This window comes from Parasteatoda tepidariorum, chromosome 11 (assembly GCF_982258835.1).
Source record: "Parasteatoda tepidariorum strain Cologne lab strain chromosome 11, Ptep-v5.0, whole genome shotgun sequence".
In the NCBI taxonomy this organism is placed as follows: Eukaryota; Metazoa; Arthropoda; class Arachnida; order Araneae; family Theridiidae; genus Parasteatoda; species Parasteatoda tepidariorum.
The window spans coordinates 79,797,750-79,815,864 of NC_141765.1; the positions used below are offsets into that span (position 1 = coordinate 79,797,750).

At 29.8% G+C, this 18,115-nt stretch overlaps 1 protein-coding gene across 2 annotated transcripts in view; it reads right to left on the reverse strand.

Annotated features, from left to right (window-relative positions):
- The window catches only part of DAAM (disheveled-associated activator of morphogenesis-like protein), a 107,381-nt gene extending 92,213 nt beyond the window's left edge, over positions 1–15,168 (reverse strand). The window contains exon 1 of one of the 2 annotated variants that reach the window (XM_043044586.3): positions 15,012–15,168. The gene's annotated coding sequence lies outside the window, so the exon portion shown is untranslated. Of the gene's footprint in view, positions 1–6,713; positions 6,840–15,011 lie in introns of those variants that run through there. The other variant, XM_043044580.3, reaches the window with a different exon arrangement.
- Positions 15,169–18,115: the final 2,947 nt, after the last annotated feature.

Here is an 18,115-nt window from a genome sequence, read left to right on the forward strand (position 1 = left end):
AAACACGCAGAAAACAAAATTAAGATTAAACTTTGGAATGCTCTCCTGACCAAACTATTAGTACTATATATCAAAGATTGCACCTACCCCCTATATTTTGGGGGTCAGAAATTCAAATCCATCAAAAAAAAGAAAAAAAGGTATGTTTATTCCGAGAAAGTATATTTTTGCATCTAATTTCGTAACTTAAAATATCGTCTGCACATATTAATAAGCATATTTGAATTTACCTCCTTGAGCCATTAAGATTGAGTCCTGGAACATGAAGATCCGATGATTAGATAAAAAGTTATTCAGAGTGATCCATTTTTTTTGGTGCACCGTACTTGCGCATTCAATGTATTGTATTCAGTCATAGTTGTTTATTTCTGCAAAGACTGTTGCGTAGTTAATTCGAAATAACTGTGTTTTACAATTTAAAGAAAGTATCTAAAATTTTGGTATTTCTCAAAGTATTTTTCAATATTCTTGAGTTTGCTGGCATAAATGCCGGATTTTGTGCAATAGAAAATATCTCCAGAGAAGAGTTTTTACTACAGTTAGTAAAACTTGCCGAGAAATCCGTTAACAACCAAAAGAAAGAACCAATACAAAACGCCTAAATATACTACAGATTCTTATCCTCAAGACGTGTCTTCAGTAAGAACTGCTGCTATGGAAACAAGAATAGCGCATTTCAGGGAGGGTCTCTTCACTTTAGGGCTAACACAATAGACCGAAGAAAAAGATACTAAACAATGACCCCTACTTCAAATACACTGGTTATCATAAATTAAGGAAAAATCACAAAAATAGCGATAACTCTTTCAAAAGTAAGCCAAACCGTGCAAAATTTGCATATGTTGTCCACTAAGAGTAGCTGAGTAAAATTGCAATATGCAAATTAGTGGCGCTGCACTCGGCTTACGTCATCTGCCTGGAGCATAAAAGTCCAAGTTTGAGAGAAAGCACACAAATTTTACTGTGATTGCGACATTGAAAATCTGAGATAGCCAATTCGTAATAATGACCTCTAGGCATCATTTGCCTGAAGAACAACGATGGAGAGCCATCGGGAGACTAGAGGCAGGGCAGAGTCAATCAGAAGTGGCCAGATGGCTAAATGTGAGTCCATCTGTGGTTCATAGACTTTGGAGGCAATTTCAAACCACAGATTCGGCATCTAGGAGGTTCAGTCAAGGACGGCCAACTGTTACGACCAGTGCCGATGACCGATATTTGACATTAAGTGCACGCAGGAATAGAACCGCTACTCCGACACATCTTAGATCCTCTCTTGCTGCAGCCACCGGAAGGTTGGTGTCAACGTCAACTGTGCGCAGAAGGCTCCACGAAGGTGGTCTGTATGCGAGACGACCAGCCATTTGCGTGCCGCTCACATCACGCCATAGGAGAGACCGTTTGCAGTGGGCCCGACAACATGTCCACTGGACGTCAGATCAATGGAGGCCTGTTCTCTTTACGGATGAGTCCAGGTTTAGTCTAGAAAGTGACAGTAGACGTTATTTGATATGGAGAGAACCTGGGACCCGTTATCATCCATCAAACATCCGTGAAAGAGATGCATACGGAAGAGGCAGTGTCTGTGTTTGGGGAGGCATATCCTTAGGAGGGCGCACATACCTCCATGTCTTTCCAAGGGGAACCGTGAATGCTCAGGTTTATCGAGACAACATCCTTGATGCTTATGTGCGCCCATATGCCGGGGCAATTGGTGATTGCTTCCTGTTACAGGACGATAATGCAAGACCACACAGAGCTCGCATTGTTGATGATTATCTTCAACAGGAAACAATTACTCGCATGGAGTGGCCAGCTCGATCCCCGGACTTGAATCCTATCGAGCACGTTTGGGATGCTCTAGGGAGGCGTGTATCTGCCATCAATCCGCCCCCTCAGACCCTTGCCACGCTTGCAACTGCTTTACAAGAGCAATGGCTCTCACTTCCTATTGAACTGATAGACCGCATAATTGAAAGCATCACACATCGCTGTTTGTGCTGTATTGCTTCTAGAGGCAATCATATTCCATATTAAAGGTACTTTTTCTATTGCAAACCGATACTTCCAATTTGTTTATTTTATACATGTGCTAATTTCTATACTACTATTAATGTCTGATAATTTCTTTTTATGTTGTTTAATACCTTACTATGTGTTGTATATTGTGGGTAAGTTTCATAAAATTCCATGTGTAATTTCTTGAGTTATCGCGATTTTTGTGAATTTTCCTTAATTTATGATAACCAGTGTAGTTATACCTCGTTACCATAGTCACCGCCACAGACGAATGGCTAGGGGAGTTCTTACTTCAGACAAACTATACACAAAATACCGTAACATTAAATCAATAACAGGTAACGAGAGCTATACCTTAGATATGCTAATTAATTAAAGACGATCCTTAAGTTACGAAATCAGACAAAAATTTTATTTCCCTATCTCTAGAAATAATAAAGAGAACTTCTGCTCATAATTATAAACTTAATTATGAAACGATAATTCCGCGTACATTTTTTTTACAATTACTTTATTACTTTCTTTATTAATGGCCTAAATCGATTGAACACTTTAAGAAAAATTTTCACACATAAAACTTTTTAAAATTTGATAATTCAGAAACTATTCGACCGATTATGTTCAAATTTAGTATTTTGTCATTTATAATTAATTACATATTAAAAAAATATGCAAAAAAATTTTTTATCTTGCAATTAAACATTTTTCGACTATTAAGTAAAATAATATTTTTTTAACGTGGAATTAGCTTTTGATAAACAAATTTTATAATTGTTCGGAAGAATTTTTCGATTCACTTCAAAATTTCTCGAAATATAGCGCAATACATAGAAATTAAGAAAAAAAAATCTTTCGACTGTTAACCTTATTTTTTTGGTTACGTCTACCTCTCATATTTAGAGTTATAATTTGTTTTATTTAATTTTATAACCGTCGTTGAACAGCCGACCCAACGACTACTAATGTTCAACTCCGTAGCCTTGTATTTTTGAACCCCATCCCGAAGACAAGGGAACTCTTTGATCAAGTATTGGGAGAAATTTGACTTTTTGATGCGTTACATGAAGAGGAAGACCACGAGAGCCTCCCACGGTTAGCCTGGCGGCAAGGAGACTAACCCATGATCCGTCTACCACTGAAGATATTTCACGTCAGCACTGTGGTCGGTGCAAGCCGGGTACCAGTCCTCGCTTTGATTCGAACCCAGTTCACCTCATAGGAAGGCGAACGCTCAAGCCAAATTTTTTTTTTTTTTTTTTTTTTTTTTTAAATTTTTTTATTTTTTTTTTTATTTTTAAAAAGGCATTCAGAGAAGTATATTATTGAAGTTGGTTTTGTCTGAACTAAACAATTAACTGATTTAAGGCCATCGGACCATTAAGATTGATCCGATCACTAAATCAAAAGTTATTTAGGTTTTTTAGCGTATTATAAAATTCTTCAATGATGGCAGTTTAAAAAAAAAATTCCCGCTGGCAAACATCTTTCGAGCCTTCAGAATTAAGTTTTGGGTTTCAAAGAAACATTGATTTGCTCTCATTTGGTAACTCTAGGGAGATTGTCTGAAAAGGTAACACTGATCTCCTGTCCCATAATCTTTATTCAGTGATGGAACATGCATCTAAAATATAAAAATAGGGAAGTAATTTAATTCGATATTAATCACTTTCTTAAATTTACTACTTACTCATAACTATCACTGAATATTAACATTATCAAGTATTTATATGTAAAACGAAAATCTTCCGAATATTCGTTTAATAATAAACTGAAAGAAATCAGTAACAATATCTCACTAATTTTTATTTCTATTTTAAAAGTTTTAAGCACTGTTCAATCACTGGTACTGTTTTAAAAAGAGTAAACGAAATTTCAAATTGATTTGGTCTTGATATATAACATGGTTTCACTTGATTAACAAACATTTTATGAAACATTAGCATTGAAAGGAAACTTTGATAAATTAAAAAGTGGCATTCTGAGCTATGTAAACACGCGTTTCAAGCTTTGCCCGTTTTCTTAAACAGGCATTTCTTGTCCGTTTTCTAAAATATGAATTTCAAGCTATGCCCGTTTTCTGAAACAGGCATTTCATGTCCGTTTTCTAAAACACGCATTTCAAGCTATGTCCGTTTTCGAAAACAGGCATTTTTTAAGCTACGCTTGTTTTTTCAAACGTATTTCAAGCTATGCCCAAAATAAAAAGCTCAACGACGAACCTTTCAGAACTAACTTATTCAAGTCTTCGAATCAATGGATTCAAATCAATTGCTCAAACCAAACGACTTAGCAATAAATCAAACGCTCATTCACATGATTTGAAAAGACTGAATTCCCGACTAATTTAGTTTATCGAAGTAGATTTCGAATTTTTTTTTTCCTTCCCCTTTTACTCGCATTTTTCTCTTTCCAATTTCAGTGTTCTTTCCCTTCCCCCGCCTAATTTCCCATGTTCAAAGCTGTCTCAATTTAACTACGCATGAGGTATTCCCAATAAAAAAAAAACTCTTTCTTCTGCTTTACTACATAGAATCAGGACTTTGGAGTAGGAGTAAAAGAATATTTTGCAGTCAGAAGTATTAGCTAGACTGCTTAAAAGTTAGATTCTATAAGTTAAAAGAATCTTGCGAAAATTATTTAGAAAAATATTTATAATTAGTATGCTAAAAAAATATCCCCCAAACGAATATTATGTCGATTATTTAAATTGTAACTTCAAAATTAATTTATCACATTTGAACGTTTTTGAGCCAATGTTTGTTACAGCTATTGAAAAAGTACATAAATTCCAAAATCAAAATTATTCAAATTAGTTGAAAAGTTAGTCAGAAAAGATATATAATTTTATATAACATACAGTCGGACTTCTATTTAAATAACTTCCCTTTTGCGAATGTTTCAATTTTGCGATTTTTTTTTTCAGGGAACCATTTGGAAATTTTTTTCATAAAATAACTTCCAAATAGCGAAGTGAATTTTCTAATTAACGAACTTTTCTTTAAGATCCACTTTCCCTATTTCCCAAAATATTTGGGAACATTTCAAACGTGTTAATGCATTTTATGGGGGAAATGACCTTGACTGGATTTTCGAAACCACTTAGCTTTTAAGAGTAAACGGTAAAATCCCTTTTCTTTTTTGCTTGCATTTCAAACGAAAAACTCTGATAAAATGAACGGATTTTATCAGTAGCAATTAAACTTAAGAACGCATGTGGTAATGTACGTTTAAAATTATTTTTATAATAAATGTAGCTATAATTTTATGCATAAATTTACCTTTTTTTTGTTGAAAATGTATGTAGCGTGATAGTGTAACACTGGATAATGTCTTGCTCTATTCTTGCTTTCCATACAGATTTCTTTTATATGGTTAAGATTTATAAAATAAATAGTAGATACTAGTTTACAAGATAAACGTGTATTAATTGCGATTTTATTTATGTCTATATTGAAGCTTGTTTTGAGTTATTTAAAGATTTCAAAACGTGATTTTTTTTATTTAACGAATTTTCCATACAACGAACAACGATTATCGGGATTTAGCGACATCGTAAAATAGAAGTCATACTGTATTTGTAATAGTTCCTAGTTTCAGAATACTCTTTAGGGAATCTTCTCGTCATACGATGTTTAAGCTGTGCTCGTGAGGAAGTCTTCAAAAGCTTTTAAAGAAATATAAATCAATGAAATCAGCTCAGAATTAGATGATGCTTTGTACAAATGGTCTATTCAAAAAAGGAGAAAAACCGATTCCGAGAAAGGTGACTTGACAACTTTTTGTTTTATTTTGCTCTTTGTATCTTTGCTTCTTTTATCTCTGTTGTATCTTTGCATGCAAAGTTATTGCTAATGTTATGAACGCTAAAATAGAATTTCAAAAAACTGATACAACAGAATTTAGTTTTTAATTTTTTTTTGCAATCTGTAGCTTACCATATAAAGATGCCAAATTTACAAAAATCCTAATTTTGAAATTTTTGTCGCTTACGTTAATTTTTTAATTGCACGGCTATATATCTGTCTGAGGCAATAGTGCAAATGAATTTTAAAATAGTTGATAAAAAAGACGCTTACTTGAATAGTATATTTTTACTACCACTACAATATTTGTTTATTCAAATTACTCATAGAACAAACTATTTTGACAAAACCTTATGACTAACTGGAAACAGAGTCAAAATGCATCAGCAATTTTTTTTTATTCTACTCTTTGAAAAAATAGATTCATAAATTATATTCTAATTAACGGATTTGTATCAATCGCCACGAGTTATAATTTTGATCAACTGATTTGGACTAATTAGTTAAAATCGATAGTTTCTAATTAAAATCACAGAAAAGAGACACTTATTCGAACTAGCACAATAATAGATAAACAGTCTACCATCGAATTAACATTCGATTAATCGATTCGAATTAACAGTGAAGTAAATATTCGAATATACAAGTCTTAGTGATTCGAAAAATTTTCTTTCTTACATTGTCTTCTCTTCAATTAATTAGTTAAATCAAAACAAAAGTTTTCCAATTTGTAACATTACTAATTTGGTACCAGTAATCTGCTTTACTTTGCTGATTGGGTAAAAACAAACATGATAAACGTTTGCACCAAGCTACACTTGTTTGTCTAAAACTGTAATTTTAAAATCTTAAATCAAACAATAATAGAAGTACATTATCAAAACAAAATACCTGACATTATAAAGAGAAGTTTGCGGTGATTCCGTTAGAGCAACAAATCTTATACCGAAAGAATAAAATTTGGAACAAGATTACTTTTTTCTCAACTAACTACAATTTCAACAGACAGGCCAAATGAGAGTCCTATAGCGCATGCGCATAATAAATACGCGCTTCTTGCACAAAAAACAGGATTTATATTTTTAACTACATATTATTGTTTTTAATTATATATTACTATTTCTAATTATGTATTACTATTTTTAATTATTATATATTAGACAAAATACCCAACTTAGTGAACAACGTTTGGACCAACTTAAAAAATATATATATTTAAAATTTTTTTTCGTATACCTTTACAAAGCGATTGCCTGTGTAAAAATATAATTGCGTACTACTTGGTGCTGTCTCTCCTATCTGTCCTCTTCTACTTGACGAAGGTTTATAAGTCTATTTTGAGTACTGAAAATTTATGTAATTGCAATAACCAATAAATCTATCCTTGTTGGATGGAATTTTTAATTAAAAGGAAATTTGATTAGGATTTGAACCGTAAATAATAATAAATAACCGATAATAAAACAGTTTTATTATTCCTTGTGAATTTCGTTTCACAGTAAAAATGCACATTAAAAATATTTTTCAATAAGTAAAAAAATGCTAAAAATTAAAATTTATCTTTTTTACTGCAATAAATAAAAAATTATGACTAAGCTCAGTAAACCGAAGTTTTGTTTAGATTTTTTTTCCTAAATTTCTAAAAATTTTCTTTAATTTCTAAAATTTCTTCTAAAATTATTTTGAGTTTACTTTCTTCTAAGCTTCTTGGCAAAAATAAAATTTTTCTGTCATTTTTTGAAGCTTTGGGCGTAGCAAGATATATTGTCTCTTTACTGGGTAAATCATTACAAAAGTTCTTCAATGAGAAACATTACCTATATTATATATAAGACCTACAAAATTCTTAATTTCACAGGTATAATTGAAGAAATGATTCATTCTCCTTCAAGAATTCATTTTTAGGTTAGCGTATGACGTAGAATAGGAAGTACAACAATTTGGCGATTTAATCTCAAAATGGGTGGCATTTCAATATCATTCTATAATTTATTTGTTAAATTAGTTCTGAAACACTTTTTTATTGATTAAATAGAGCGTTTGCTTTCCAATGAAGTGAACCGAGTTCGAATCCCAGCGATGGCTGGTCGATAAGAATCCACATCCGGCTTGCAGATTCTGACGTGAAATATCCTCAGTGGATCATGGGTTAGAGTCCCTTTGCCGTCAGGCTAACCGTGGGAGGTTCACGTGATGTAACGTAGATGCGTTTCATAAAAAAAAACCTTCACGAAGGCTCCCAATACTTGATTCAGGACTTTTCTGGATTGGGTTCAAAATTTCAAGGCTACGGAGTTTAACACTAGTAACCGTAAACACACTTGTTCAACGACGGTTATGTATTAAAAAAAAAAAATTTGAACGTATAAAAATTTTTATGCTTTACAAGTTTTTCATCTTTAACAAATTAATTAACAACAGTTATATTTAATTCATATAAATTCCCCGTTGTATTATATATTTGCCTTTGAGTTGAAGGTTTAGAACTTTTTGTGTAAGAATTATTGTATTTTAACCAATCATTCAAAAGTTATGATGAGAAAATATGACGTATTAAAATAATTCGTATAATATAGTATATATAGAGAGAGTATAGTATATATGAGTAGAGTATTGCTTTTTGAACATATGTATGTATATGAACAATATATGTATGCATGTGCAATGTATGCATGTAAAATAAGCTTAAGAAATAAAAAAATTGTTTGCTATTATAACTTTTGATTGGTCGGATTTTCATCTTGTAAAGTGTCTAACAAATCTCCTAAAGTATTCGTGGCGAAATATGCTGGCCAAAAACGTACTTTTTCAGAAAAAAAAATTTTTTTTTCCTTCTAAAGTTCGGATTTATCACCGTCCAGGATAGGGGAATAAATAAAAATTTGAAGCTTTCATAGTTTAACCTCTATAACGGTTCAAAAATTTATTGCTCTAAAGTTATGTGTCACGTTTCTATTTATATCTTTTCAATGTTTGCTTAAACTACAGTAATTTTTTCACATTAAACCCTCAAAACAAAGACACATATATGTTGAATTTTCATTCATTAATTTGTTAGTGATGAAAAAAATTTGAAGTCTTTTTGGAGGAATTGGTGTTTCGTTTAGAAGAACAAATTTAGAGCGTTATCACTCATATAATGAACCTGACAATGACTCATATAATGACGACAAAGAATAAAATGGACATGCCACGTTATCAGAATGAATGAAGACCACAAAAAGAGTTTTCAATGCCAGACCAGTTGGCATACGAAAAAGAGGCAGGCCGAATTTGAGATGTATAGATGACCTCGAAAAATACCTTTTGTTCTTAAAAACTAAAAACTGGAAAACGCTAGCAGGAAAAAGGCTTGCCTAGAAAACCTTCTTGAGAAGGCCCACCCTGGACTGAAGAACCATTGATGATGAGGAGGAGGACTTCATGTTATACGTCATATGAGTTAACCCATAAATGAAAGAGCGAAATTATGAAACATTTTTTAGTTTTTGTAGGCAGGAAACTGGCAGATCTATTTTTTTTAAATTCGATGTACTGTTAAATTATGTGTTTTATTTTGAGAATATAGTTCCAATCTTCTTCACACTAGCAACAGATTCAATGAAGTTGTTTTTTTCTTTGTTTACAATAAAGCTTTTAAATTTAACAGGTTCCAGTTTCTATATTAACTAAAATTAATAAAGAAGGGAAATCTTAACTATAAAATTCTAAATAATTCAGCTCTTTTAATGTTTTGAAATAAATGCTAATGAAATATTGAAGAAAGTCGTGTTAATGGAACTTAGTGATGCAGCTACTGCGGAAATATGCCTTCCGTGAGTGGGGAAAAATGACAACTAAGTGATTTCTCCGTATATAAAAAGCACTACCGTATTCAGTACAATATTCAGTTGTTTGTAAACATGTTTAATAATTTCAAGGGTGAATAAAAGGCTGCTATTAATTTTAAAAAAAGAAAGAAAAAAAACTACTCATGATAATGTCATTCTAGCTTTCACTTAGTCTTAGGAAATTCGCTCATTTAAAGAATATAGATTATGAATAAATCAAATTACAATTTTTTCTTTTAAAAATGATTAATGAAGCGAAAATGATTATTTAGTGTTGGTATCTACAGTGTACCAGTGTAGTTATCTATCGCCTGTAGTCACACAATTAGGACTGGGCTATAAATCGATATATCGCGACATATCGATTTAACGCCTATATCGGCAAACCGATACAGCAACTTTCATTCCAAGCGATGCATCTGAAATTTGATTTAAGCCGTCGAGTGAAGAAGACGATATAACGATATAGCGATACACGCAAGGACTTTCTCTTTCGTTCCGATGCCAACTCGCGCTGTGGAAGACGATATTGTTTCGTTATGTTGAGACGGCCTTGACTGATGAGCGGTAGAATCAGAATCACTTTTGAGACTTTATATCGTTATATCACATGTTCGTTTTTGCACCTTCGCGATTTGAAATCGTTTCTTGTAGATTATTTTCAATGGGATTAACTTCGTGATCGCTGTCGTAACCTTGTTCTGAACGCAATCTATTATTGAAAAGAATTTATAAAGAAAAGTTTCTTCATTAATTAGATAAGTTTTTTATTTATTTTCTGACAAAACTTTTTTTATATTTTTAAATGTGAAAATTATCGGAAATCTAATTTAGGGCACCCATAAGGAATTAAATTACAAAGTAAATAAATTTGTTAGGTTATTTTTTTACTTTCTTTTAATTTATTAAAAACCTTTCGGATAAAACTTCTAATAATTTAATGGGCTTCTATTACTGATTTTAAATTTATAAATCTTGAGTTGTTTTTATTTTTAGAAATAAAGTTAAAACAAAACTTATTTTTTGGACATAAGTCAATAAACTTTATTTGTTCAAAAGAATTTGAAAAGTTTGCGAATTTTATTCATTTCTTTTTTTTTTTATCAATTACTACTTCGTTTTATTAGAGAGTAAAATCATTATTTTTTTTAATTTTCGTTTTATATTATTAGTTAATTAGCTAAATATATTACCGAATGTCACAATTCTTTTGTTTCTATTTTTAAGAATTTAATTAAGAAACTTTGCCTTACTTTGTTTTTCGTTCGTTCATTATTTAATTTAATTTAATTATTTATATGAAATAATAATAAAAATAGTGTTTAAGAAGCATTTTTTTTCTAAAATTTATTTAGCTCTTTGTTTTAAGCATACAAATAATTTTTTAACGAACTTATTTTTTAAATTTTGTTCCTATGCTGTTAGGTAAATATATTGATAAATTTCACTTTTATTTATTTTTTTATTTTTAAACTAAGAAATCTTTTGTTATTTGCGTGATCATTTTTAGAAAATATAACAAAACTTGTGTTTACTTCTTTATTAAGAATTTGAACATTACGATCGAACTTAATAATTCTGTAATTATTTACGCATAATAGTACAAGCAAATATTGATTTGTTAAAAAAGGTTTCTTTTTTTTAAAAAAAAAAAAAATATTTTTAACACTTTGTTTTAAGTGTATAATGAATTTCTTAACAAACTTTTTTTTTAATTTTTTAAATTTTCTTTCAATAATTTCAGCTAGATATCTTTATAAAATTCCCTTTTTATTTTTAAACTGAGAAATCTTTCAGAGAACGAAAATTTTAAGAAATTATTACAATTCTTATGTTTACTTTTTAGTTTAAAATTCGAACATTTTTAATTTTAAACTTCGGCTTTTAGTCAATCTAACTTTTATTTTAATTAAAATATATTTTGAAATTTTAAAATCAGCTTTTGTTTAATAACAATATTTTTTTTCATTAAGGGTGTTTTAAGGGTTAACTTAAATTAAGACTGCTTATACCTTATAAACGATAAAGAAGTGCAAATATTTCATTCTGTATCTACACACATTTTTTCAATAAATATTTTAAGTAAGATTTGTACATCTTAGTCAATTTATTTAATATCTTTCTTTAGCAAAACATATATATTTTCAAATTTATAAATTGATTTAAATCAATATGCGTATGAAGTCTTGATAGAAATCTGACTTTCTGTGCCTTAAAGTAAATGAAATTCAAAAATACTATATCGCGATACATCGCTATATCGCGATGCAAAACTGACGATATATCACGATATATAATTTCTAATATCGCCCATTCCTACACACAATATATAATTTTGTGCACTTTATTTTATATGTTAAAAGCTAATCATTAAATAATTACGCTATCAGTTTTCAGTTTTTTTTTTAATAACTGAACCTTAGTAGGATGGAGGAGCAATTGTGATAACTTCTCTCTTTAAAATCATATTACTTTCAAGACAAAAAAAAATTGCAAATATTAAGTTTTGTTTTTTAGTTCTTATGAATTAAAAAGGAAAGAATTATCTCGGAAATGGAATGTTATGTTAAGGCAAAACTGTTCCGGTCACTTAAACTCAAACAGCCAGAAATAAAAGAAGTAAAATACTTTCTTTTTCGAGCTTTTATTGAGGAAGTACAATCTTACTACCACTTTTAATTTCTTTTATTAATATGAGGTCAGAATTACTTCATAGCGTGGATAGTTCACGCAATGAATAACTTAAAAAAGCACTTCAACCAATTTTCTTAAATTCGGGATCATATTTTACTTCACTATACGAATTGAAAGATTTTTTTTTTCGCGATGGGCACCGAACTTCCGTTCTTTACCTTGGAAGAGGCCAGAAGTGTTGCTCATTTAACATTACCCAGTGGGCACCTGTGAATCTAAATCACGGAGGCGAGCAGCATTACCCACTCCACGCTGCCACAGATACCTGTTCATAGGGTGGGCCACATTCACACAACAGAGAACGACACACAGAGAGAGAAACATCCATCCTAAGCGGGATTCGTACCCGTAGTCACTGGCTGCCGCTCGACCATCTGGCCGGCTACTAATTGAAAGTTTACACTATGAATTACTTAAATTCCGAATTGATGTTTTACGGAAATTTCATTCTACCGATGCCAAAAATTGGTGACATTCCATTTTATATGCATTATGTTCATTTTTCTTTGCAAGCTCCCTTAATTGTCAGAAAATAACGAATATCTTAAAATTGAAATAAAAAAGACTACAATTCTCCTGTTTTGAATGACTATTTTGACTTGCCTTGTAGACTCAACGGGGAATTTTTGCAAGGAAAAAAAATTAAATAAAGTGCAATAACTTTTGATGTTACTGAACAGAAATTTCAACAGTGAGCTGTCAATAAGGCAGTATGTTGTAGATTGTCACCAAAAGGGGTGACATAATCCATAAAAAGAACCGAATTTTTCTTACGTAAAGAGGAAGATAACTTAGCCGATGGTCACACACATACGTTTATTTTTTAATTATAAAAAGGGCTGAAATTTTAAGAAAGAAAAATTATGTTCAATTTTATTGTTTTATTTTGATATCAGATACAAATAAAAGTGTTTTCAATTATGCCTTGTTTCTAATAATATTGCTCACTCAAACACCAGAAAAATGCAGATACAGTCAGACTTCTATTTAACGAAATTCCATATTGCAAATTTCTCTATTTTGCGATTTTTTTCGAGAAACCAAGAACAATTTGGAAATTTCTTCGTAAAATAACTTCCAAATAGCAAAGTAAATTTTATATTTACGAACTTTTCTTTGAGATCCACTTTCCCTATTTCCCAAAATATCTCAAACTTACATTTTATGGGGAAAATGACCTCAAATTGATTTTCGCAGCCCTTTAACTTTTAGAGAAAGCAGTAAAATCCCTTTCCCTTTTTGTTTGCATTTCATAAGGAAATTTAGCTTTCATTAGTTGAAAGTGTATGTAGCATGATAGTGTAACACTGGATAATGTTTTGTTCTATTATCAATTTCCATGCAGATTTCTTTTATGGTCAAGATTTATAAAATAAAGAGAAGGTAATAATTTACAATTGCTATCTTAATTATGTCTAGTGTTTATGAATTTAAAACATGTTTTGTGTTGTTTAAGTATTTTAAATGGGGATTTTCTATTTAACGAATTTTCCACATAGCGAACTTTTTATCGGGATTTAGTGACTTCGTTAAATAAAGGTTCGACTGTATTTCTCACAAAAAACATATCGTAATTGCAAATTTTTCGTAACATACCGTACTATATACAGTAACATCGAGCTTTTATTGTAACTGCCCTGAAATCCGTTATCTTGCAACTTTTCCCAGAAGACAAGGGAACTTATGAGTCACCTAATGAAGGACTTTTTGAATAAAGCAAATCCACATAAGAGTAATTAAAACATATTTTTTTAAAACAAATTAAAGGAAGAGCAGTTCCTTTAATTTGTTCAACAAGAAAAATTAGCTTTTCACATAGGATTGAATAGATAAAAAACTTAAAAATAAAACATAAGATAAACATAGATAAAATAAAAAACTTATCAATAGCTAATTTTTATTTTATTTAATTTTGACGATATTCAAACTGGACAGCTATCCTAAGTTGTCTATTAAAATGAAAAATCAAACTACCAAGCAAACAAGTCTTTTTTTAAATTTCTTTACGCAAGCGCAGAATAAATTTTAAATAATTTTTTTCAAATTTTATCAATATTTAAGTCATAATTAGCAACAAAAGAAAAAGTAAACCTTTCTGAGTGTAGAAAACGAAATGCATTACATAATAATGAAAATTTTGCAGATTACAAAAAAAGGGGTCAAGAAAATATTATTTTGTTTTTCCTTCTTTCAAACCTTCTCGAGACTAAATCAAGGGTAACTAATTGCATAATCCTTAGCATACTCAAAGTTACAAAACAATTTGTTCAATATTTACGAAATTTGAGAAAAATGTCAAAAACGGAAACTGACTGTCTATGTAACGGTATCATGGATACATCGGTTAAAAATCTTGAAAAATCCTTGTCGCCCCGCAATTCATCCGTTTAACCCGGCTCTAGCCCCTTCGCCTGAACGTGCCTGGACATGTCCCTGCGCACATGCGCTCTAGCTGTGCTTAATTAAAAATACTGAATGCTGCACCGTTTTCTTAGTTTAATTGGTACAAAATCACAGTTCTAAAATAAAAAACTAAATCAAATTAAATTTTATTGAATACTTTCTGCCTTAAATGTTCTTAATTCATTTGAGAATTTTTTACAATTCTAATAAAATTCTAAGCTATTATTTCTTAAGTTTAAATTTAATTAAAATTTCTATTTACCTGATCAACGCTCCAAATAGGGCATTGCTGAGAAGATAAATTCTTTGATTTTCCCAGTTTGTACGGGGGTACGATAACGGGAGATCAACTTAATGATGCTGAGGAAGATTCGCTTCTCCTCTTCAGCATCCTCCTCTAGTTTTCAAATGTAGGAAACGATTAGCGCCCTCTATCGGAATCAAATAGCTTAAAAACGAATCTTCTCTGAAAATCTATCTGTTATCTCTTAGACGCAGAATTTTTATTTAACTTATTTTTCACATTTTTTTTCTTCATTATTTTCAGTTAAAATAAGAGAAAAATATTAGATTTACCATTGTAAAAATGTATGGCTATAAAATACAGCATAAAACACTGGTGTCTTTTTCTGCGTTAAAGGTAAAATCTGTCCAACACGGTTCACTTTAAAACAATAAGTTTTCAAATTTGCAATTATTTGGATCTCAAAGAAACAGTTATTCATTATTGATTTCTTTTTCATTTACAAAATCAATTATTGATACATTTTTGAATATGAATGATTTTTTTTCAAACTACTTTTACAGATTTTATATTTTAGTACTACCTAATTTTATTTCGATAATCTAACAAATTTTTAATAACTATTAAAATATTTTTTTTTTATATTAAAACGCACCAAAATATATTTTTGATTGTAATTTGAGCGTCAGAAAAAAATACATAAAAGGGGCACCGTTGTTTTATCTGCATCAAGGGGTTAAAAGGAATTTTTTTTTCAAACTACTTTAACGGATTTTATATTTTACTATTAATTCAATTCCTATAATCTTACAAATTTTTAACACCTATTAGACTGTTTTTTTTTTTAAATTGAAACGTACCAAAATATATTTTTAATTGTAAATTGAGCCTGAGAAAAAAAATGCATAAAAGGGGCACCATTGTGTTATCTGAGTCAAAGGGTTAAAAACTGTTTATCTCTCTCGTTAACCTTTTATTGCTATGCTTGGTTTCAAACAAAGACAAATAATTTTAATAAAAAGCGAAAAATGATCAATCAAGCTACAAGAGCTTATTGATATCAACTGAGATTGTTTAGAAAAAATATAGTGAAATTCAGTGTCGTAACCTCGGGGCCCTTTCATAAACTTTCCATCTTTAACAGTCATTTTAGCATATTAGTATCATGTTAGCGAATATATTTATGAAAACAAGTTACTTTTTCACATATAAATTGGATTACAATATATCGTAAGTTTTCCACCTGGTAAAATACAAAATTTGTGCGATATCGAATCCTGAGAAATTAAATTTTAAAAAAGGCGTAAAAATAAAATTCGATTTCTCAGGAACTATTCAACCAATTTCGCTCAAATTTGTATTTTTTCATGTCGAATTAAATACTTTAAAATGATGTAAAAAACTGTATACCTCACAATTCAAACTTTTTTTAGACTATTATTAAATAATAAATATGTACTAAAAGTTATTTTTTGCATGAAATTATCTTTGGATAAAAAAATTTCATGATCTTGTGCAAACTTTTTTCAGTTACCTGAAAAAGATCTCGAGCTGTGACAAAATACGAAAAAATAAAATTAACATTTGGGGGTACAAAATATGAATCGCTCACCCGACCAATCTATTGGGACCATATTTCCCAGATTACGGCTACCCCTATATACGGGGGGTTAGAAAATCGAAAAGTTATGTTTATTCAGAGAAAGTATGTTTTTGTGTCTGATTACGTAACTTAATATAGAGTATTGTCTGCACCAATTAATTAGCATATTTAAGGTCACACCACCTTTTAAATTGAAATGGCCATGTAAAAAACGGAAAACAAAGTTATTCAATTGATAAATAGAAATGTCCCCATTTTGAAGAAATGATAATTTATAATTCTGATGGTCGGATAAATTCTTTTCATCCATCAAATGCATACCTTAAACTCAGAAAAAAAAAAAACATATACAGAGTTCGCAAAGAGTTAATTAGCACAAATAATTACTTTGATTATCCTATATGATTTTGATTAAAAAAACCAATACTAGGGTAGTGTTGAGCGTCCTAAAAATATGTTGTTTTTTTCTAATTAAAGCAGCTTCTATTATTGATAATAATAACATTTTGTAGAATTTCTTAATGAAACTTTTGTATTAAAAATATTTTTTCGTTATTTTAATTATAGTATAAGTTAAGGTTAATTTTTTTGTATTGGAACCTTTGTTTATATAAATTATTGTTGGTGTATAAATGATATTTTATATGGTTTATTTCAAATAAAAGAAAATAAATGTGTAACGGATTTAGTGTTTCAGCTCTGCTTTACATAAAGATAAGAATAAAGTTGTAAATTTAAACGATTATTAATTACTCAACCCAATCGTGATGTTTTGTTTTTTAAATTAAGAGTTTTTCTTCTTCTTAAGTATAAAAAACTGCAATATGTACCATTTTTTGTCAATGAAAGCAAAGGACATGAAACTAGTTTAATTTCAATAAAATAAAGATAATGCTGACCCTGAAGAATCTATATAAGAAAATCTCTCGTAAAAGAATTATCGAAACAACGAAATAAAATATTTTTTCTTTATTTTTTATCGACTGAGAAACAGTGATTTTTTTTATGTAACAGTGAACTAAAATACTTTAAATGATGACATCGTTTCGGTTATTTTCATAGCTTTTTTATTAAATTAAATGCATTTTCTTATAAAATTAAAAAAGATTTTTTTTTTATAAAATTAAAGGTTGTATTTCATTTTTGAATGAAAACAAAGTTGTTAAAAAACCTAAAAAATTCGTTCCAATTTAAAAAATTTAAAGGTCTTAATTTGAAAAATATTAAAAAAGAACAAAATCCATGCACACAATAAACAGTAAAATCATGAACTAAAGTATACTGAATAAATAAAATTTGATTCACGAACATAAAAAAAAGCAATTTTTATGTGACCATTCTTATCAAACAATTCTAACATTACATAAATACACAATTTTAAATGTATTAAATAAGTTAATGCAAACATTTGCTTACCTCCTTAGAAATAAATTTACTTTTGGTTTTCTTGTTTTCCGAAGAAAAAGTTTATTAAGAACTGGAATTATGGATATTACGATTTATGTTTTAAAAAAAAGAC